General features: G+C 51.5%; 1 long non-coding RNA gene across 1 annotated transcript; it reads left to right on the top strand.

The window, feature by feature from the left end:
• The first annotated feature begins 1,654 nt into the window (after window positions 1-1,654).
• LOC129637570 (uncharacterized) lies at window positions 1,655-6,503 on the top strand. Its single transcript, XR_008707532.1, has 3 exons — window positions 1,655-1,744; window positions 5,321-5,462; window positions 5,881-6,503. It is a non-coding gene; the product is annotated as an uncharacterized LOC129637570 (long non-coding RNA).
• The last annotated feature ends 392 nt before the right edge of the window (window positions 6,504-6,895 follow it).

Here is a 6,895-nt window from a genome sequence, read left to right as displayed (position 1 = left end):
TCTTGACACCTGGGAACAAGATGGTAACAATTGACAATGGGAACAGTCTTGCAATTGGGTACTGGAGAAATGCCTTTCAGCTGTGAGAGCTCCAGGGCTCCCCCAGCTGGGATGTTCCATCTGGGGGGCCCCCTGTGCTGCCACCTCCCAACCCCCAAGTGCAGGCGCCCCAGAATCCCCCTGGAACACTGCTCTTGGGGGCTGGTTTGAGGGGCTAGGGGTGTGTCTCCTGCCTGTTACCGCCCCACAGAGGGTGAACTCCCCCAGGGAATGTTAGACTTGGAGTGTGTTTCCCCATTTCAGGTGCAGACCCAGCTGTCGACTAATAGCAGAGCTGGCCTCGGTTTTCTGAAAGGTCCTGTCAGGACAGGTGAGGGCTGGAGTGCTCAGTGCCCAGAACCACCAACTCACCAAAGCATGGGTTCCAGGCTCTGAGGTCCTAGCTGTGGGGACCCTGCAGCCTCTGCCCTGGTGGGGGTGACCCTAATCCTGCTGGGGCTGATGGGACCACCCTGAGGGAAAGCGGCCGCCTACGAGTCTGGTTGCCAGGGAGCCCGCTGCAGACCTTTATGGCAATATGTGTCACCCAGTTGCTCAGCTGTGACTCTTTGGGACTGTACCCTGCCAGGCTCCTCTGTCCGTGGGATTCTCCAGGCAAGAATACTGGCATGGGTTGCCATGCCTTCCTCCAGGGGATCTTCCTAGGGATTGAACCTGAGTCTCTTGAGTCTCCTGCATTGGCAGGTGGATTCTTTACCACTAGTACCACCTGGGAAGCCCTTTGGTTACACCTCTAAGGCCAAATCGTGGGTGGGGAGTGGGAGTGGCAGGTAATAGAGAATTAGAAGCCAAAATCTGGACCTGGATTGCATCTTTGAAAGCTGCTAAGAGAGTAAACCTTGAACGTTCTCATTACTAGAAAATAAAATTTGGCAGCTACATGAAGTGATGTTAACTAGAGCTATTGTGATACTTTCTCAATGTATACAAATCTCGAATCATTGTATGCCTGAAACCAATGTGATGTTATGTGTCAGTTATCTCTCAATAAATAAATAAACTGAAAATTGAAACCTGATGTGTCTCAAGATTCAAAATATTCTGAAAGACTTTGTACAGCAGGAGGGGGAGAAGAGGTGCTGCTACTCTGCACCATGGAATTCAGCCAAAGACCCACGATACATAACCTTCTTAAAGAAATAAGGGGACCTCCTGGTGGTCCAGTGGCTAAGACCCCGAGCTCCCAATTCAGGGGGCCCAGGTTCAATCCCTGGTCAGGGAACTAAATCCCATATGCTGCAACTAAGACCTGGTGAAGTCAAAGAAATAGATATTAAAAAAAAAAAAAGAACCCAGGGATGGAGGACCATCATAAGCAAATGCAGGCTGGCTCCCCACATGGACTCATCTTGGTTCCAAAGCAGCTGCAGCCACCCGTGCTCAGCATCTATACAGCTCCAATACCCTTGACCCCCTGTCAAGGACCAGGGCTTCCTCAGCGGTGGCCAACACTCTCATCTCATGCAGCCTGGATAACAGGCCCGCTGGTGGCCCTTGGAACTAACCCAATCCCAGGAGATGCACTGAAAGCAATCAGCTGCAGACATCAGGCTGTTAGAATGGCCGTCCCTCAGCATCTCTGGAGTGAGGACTTCCTCACAGCTGTAGGATTTGGGGAAGAATTGTGGGAGGGGGCTTCCTGTGTGCCTCAGGTTCCTGAGCACTGGCCTCAGAGAAGCAGAAGGTAAGAATAGAGCTGGCACAGATAGCCAGGGAACCCTTCCATAAGATCGTTTTTTTCTTTCTTTCTTTCTTTTTTAGTCTCTTCCTCATGTCCTCCTCTCTTTTTTAAATTGAAGTAAAATTGGTTTACGATGTTGTGTTTCAGGTGTATAACAACGTGGTTCAGTTATAGGTCTATTTTCAGATTCTTTTCCCTTATAGGTCATTACAGAATATTGCATTGAGTTCCCCTGCTATACAGTAGGTACTTGTTGGTTATCTATCTTATGTATAGTAGGTGTGTATTTGTTAATCCCAAACTCCTAATTTATACCCACCCACCCCCCCCACCCTCACCACCAACCGCCCTCTGCTTTTCCCTTTGGTAACATTGTTTTCTGTAATCTAGAGATGATCATACTAAGTGAAGTAAGCCAGACAGAGAAAGACAAATACAGAGCTCTTCGGGGTCTCTCTCTCTTTTTTAAAAAAACATTTTATTTTAAAATTATTTTTATTTACTTATTTGGCTGCATTGGGTCTTCATTGCGGCATGTGGGATCTTTAGTTGCAGCACGTGGAATCTAGTTCCCTGACCAGGGATCGACGAACCTGGGCTCCCTGTATGGGAAGTGTGGATCCTTAGCCACTGGACCACCAGGGAAGTCCCTGGGTCTCTTTCATAAAGGCACTAATCTGATTTATGAAGTCTCCACCCTCATGACCTCATCAACTCTAGAGATCCCCCACCTCCTAATAACAGACTAATAATGGGGAGCAGTTTTCAACATGTGAATTGCAGGGTAGGGGGGACACATTCAGTCTACAGCAGGTATGATGATGGGACTTACTGCTGAATTATACAAGGGATTTCATAGATGGAAAAAAGCAGCACAAAGCAGTATGAGTACAAGTGTGATAATTTGAAGCTTATTTTGGTGAATGGCTTGAACCAGTCGCAGTTCATCTCACATAAAACAAACTCCACAGATCTTAAGGATGCATCTTGATGAAGTTTTGCACATACATATACCCATGGAATCACCATCCAAGTCGACATATAGAATGTTGCCAGCATCCAGGCAATCTCCCTGTGCCCTCTGCCAACCCAAACCCTTTCCCCAGTTAACCACCATGACGACATCAAAAGCCACACATGAGCTTGTCATTGGCCTTTACTTAAATGGGAGCATCCAGTATGTGTTCTTTGCGTCTTGCTCCTTACACTATTACATCTGTGTTGTTCTCATTTTTTGCCAATAGCAGTACTTCATTCTTTTTTGTTGTTCGTAGTATTCCTGCTGCATGAACTGCATGAACTGCATGAACATGCCACAAGCTGGGTTTTTTTTTAAACATTTTTTTAATGTAGATTATTGTTTAAATTCTTTATTAAGTTTTTTTTTATAATATTGCTTCTGATTAATGTTTTGGTTTTTTGGCCACAAGGCACGTGGGATCTTAGCTCCCCAACCAGGGATCGAACCTGCACCCCCTGCATTGGAAGGCAAAGTCTTAACCACTGAACCGCCAGGGTAGTCCTGCCACGAGCTGTTTTTATCTATTCTGTGTTCATGAACATGTGGATCATTTCCAGTTTTTGTCTATTACAAACAGTGCTGCCATAGACTTCTCCTATGTGAGTACTCACTCCTTTTCCAAAGATACCGTGTGGCTATGACTCAGAGCAGTAGTTCTCAACCAGGGATGACTTTGTCCCCAAGGCATGTTTGCCAATGTGTGACGACACTTTGGATCATCACATCTTGGGTAGGGGAGTGCTGTGTGCCATGTGGGTAGAGACAAAGGATGCCATTGAGGGCCCTATAGTGCACAGGTCTGTACCCCCTCAGAGAGATCTATCCACTCAAAATGTCCATAGAAGCAGAAGAACTGGGCTGGAGCCTGATTTTGGGGTCCTTGTCTGCTGCCTCCAGGTTGTGTCTAGTGGGCCTTGGGGAATCATAGATGGTTCTGGAATGTGAGGTTTCCATCCAGGAGAGGGGATTTCAGAAGAGACCCCTCCTGGCATCAGCATTAGGTGACATTGGCCTGGTGGGCAGCACCTGGCATCCTGGGGCCCACGGCCCGCCACAGCGCTCCCTGCACATCGCGGTTCCGCAGTGTGTAGATGGCTGGGTAGAGCAGGGGGGTGAGGTTGATGTAGATGAGCGAGACTAGCTTGTCCTCCTCCAGGGAGCGGCTGCGCAGGGGCCGGGCGTACATGGCCGTGGCACAGCCATAGTGCAGCACGGCCACCGTCAGATGGGACGCCACGGTGCTGAAGGCCTTGCGGCGGCCTGTGGCCCCGCCAGCCCCGAGGATGACCGCCAGCACCCGGGTGTAGGAGAGCAGGATGAGGGCCAGCGGCAGCACCAGCAGCAGCAGGCAGGCTGCCAGCAGGGCGCGCTCCTGCAGGTCCCGGTCCCCGCAGGCCAGCACCAAGACCGCGGGGAGGTCACAGAAGACGTGGTTGACCAGGCCCCCATGGCAGAAGGGCAGCTGGAATATGGCTGTGGTGAGGCCCAAGGCCAGGAGAGAGCCCCCCAGGCCACAGCAGGCCAGGAGGCACCAGCAGAGCCCCGCGGTCATGAGCTGGGGGTAGTAGAGGGGCTGACAGATGGCCAGGTAGCTGTCCAGGGCCATGGCTGCCAGCAGCAGGCACTCGGAGCCCCCCAGTGCCACGAAGAGGCCCATCTGGGCAGCGCAGGTGCAGAGGCCCACCGCCTGGCCCCCGGGCGGCAGGAGGAAGCCGGCCAGCATGGGTGGGCTCAGCACCAGTGTATAGGCCACCTCCACGGCAGACAGGGCCCCCAGGAAGAAGTACATGGGGGTGTGCAGGGCGGCGTCCACCACGGCCAGGCCCACGATCAGCAGGTTCCCCGTCAGTGTGGCCAGATACAGTGGCAGGAGGAGGGCAAAGAGCAGCGCCCGGAGCTCTGGGGGCCACCCCGAGAAGCCCAGGATCACGAACTCCCATGGGGCGCTCCAGTTGGACTCAGGCCAGTGGCTCATCATCGGAACCTGGGCAAGAAGCAGTGGGGCCTTCTCGTCTCCTTGGCTTGTCTCACTGCCTTCCCTGGCCCGTCCATTGCTTCCCCTTCCTGCACCCACCCTAGGGATGCAGCGCTTTCTTCCCAGCCCAGTGTTTCCCACCTCATTTCCTGCAGCCCAACGTCCTCCAGGAAGTCAAGACACTTGGAGTCACGATCCACCCTCCCTTCTGGCCTCCTGTGCCCCACTGCATTTCCATGCACCCAGGGGTCTCCTTCACACCTGCCCACTGCCCTCTGGTTCTATCCAGACTTCTAAACCCCACACCACCTGTACCCGGGGCCAGCCTCCCGGGTTCCAGCCTATGGTGATGACAACTCATATGGTGGGGCTGAACCCTGGACCAGAAGACTGAAGCGGCCCCCGTTTCCACCGGCTGACCCTGAGCAGCATTAAAGTCTCCGATTCTCAGAGGCCCCACCTTCCGCCCTTACATGAGGTCACAGCTCCTAGATCCCTGCTGATAAGACTCATGTCCTCCTCTCTGACCTGCCACAGCCTCTGTGTTCTGTTGTCTTTATTTTCCATTCCTTTCTCTTGGCAGGACTCGGGACAAACACCTGGTAGCCCCGGGCCTGTTTCCCTCTGATGCAGTTACAGGGAAAAAAACAGGCAGGGAAGATGGCCCGTCCCCTCTGCACTGTGATGAGCCTTCCTGAGCGACAGCATCCTGTTCTCTGACTTGAGTGAGTCCCCGATCTCTCTTACGACCCACTCCCTTCTCTTAGCGTCAGGCCCTAGGCATTCCACCAGCACTTCCAACCCAACGAGTCCTGAACTCACTGCATTACTTCAGACCCAAACTCCCTCTCCTTCTGTGGATGCAGCTGGTCCAGCACTGAAACTGGAAACCAGGAAGGCATAGCCAGTGAATTCCCTCTCCTGCTCCTTCAAGTACAACAGGGCATCATGCCCTGCTGAGCACTACTGGGAGCCTCCAGAATCTTTTCTCCCCAGACTCCTGTTTTCTCTCCCTTGAATGATCCCAGTGGAGCCTGCCTGGCCCTCCTGCTCCTGGCTGCGTCTTTCTAACCACTTTTTTGCACCATCAATGGGAATGACCCTTTGAAAGGATGGATACCAACTCTCCCTTCTTACCTTCAGGTTTAAGTCCACAAAGTCCTCAGCACAGTGTGCCATCCAGCTTCACGTCTTGCTCATTCAGGATGCCCTGGAGTCCTGGCATCATCTTCCTAAAAAAGATGGGAGGTTCCATTCTTCCTTCAAGGAGGAACTCACAAGTCACGTCTCACATGGGTGAAGACTCCTGGCCTCCAGGCAGGTTTGGTGTCATCCTCTCATTCCACGGCTGTTATGGCAACACCACTCAATTCAGCCTCCTGGAACCAAAGATTCGAGTTGTCCTTGTTGCTGGGCCGAACAATTGTTAAGTGATGGAGTTAGTTACTCAAGCCTCATTTCTCCCACACATTTGCTTCCGTGTCCCTACCACGTCCCTAACCTGGGTTTCTGACAGAGAGAGTCAGAGTCTCCACCCTTTTCACAACACCCATTTGCCCCAACTTCTGTGGCCTCCTCTCTGCAAATACTCCTGGCCATTTGAAATCCACGTTGTGGTTAATCTCAGGTGGGGTCCATGCAGTCAATCATCTTCAAGGTCAATGTTGTTATTGTTGTTCAGTTGCTAAGTCGTGTCCAGCTCTTTGTGACCCTGTGGACTGCAGCACACCAGGATTCCCTGTCCTACACTGTCTCCTGGAGTTTGTTCACTTTCACGTCCATTGATGAATTTGGTCCACTGATGAGTTGGTGATGCTATCTGACCATCTTATCCTCTGCCACCCTCTTGTCCTTTTGCCTTCAATCTTTCCCAGCATCAGGATCTTTCCCAATGAGTCATCTCTTCATCAGGGCAATGCCCCCCACGCCCCCCAAAAACCTACTAGAATCATTGTTCATCTCCCCATCCTGGTACCAAAGGTCAAGTCAGAAAAACAACCATTAATGCATAAAACAAACAAAAATGCATATATGTGGGATCTAGAAAAATGGTACAGATGAACCTGTTTGCAAGAAATAGAGACACAGATGTAGAGAACAAATGTATGGATGCTAAGAGGGTAAGAGAGGTGGGTTGACTTGAGAGATTTGGATTGAC

Source organism: Bubalus kerabau, chromosome 23 (genome assembly GCF_029407905.1).
Source record: "Bubalus kerabau isolate K-KA32 ecotype Philippines breed swamp buffalo chromosome 23, PCC_UOA_SB_1v2, whole genome shotgun sequence".
NCBI lineage: Eukaryota > Metazoa > Chordata > Mammalia > Artiodactyla > Bovidae > Bubalus > Bubalus kerabau.
This window is presented reverse-complemented; position numbering and strand designations above follow the sequence as displayed.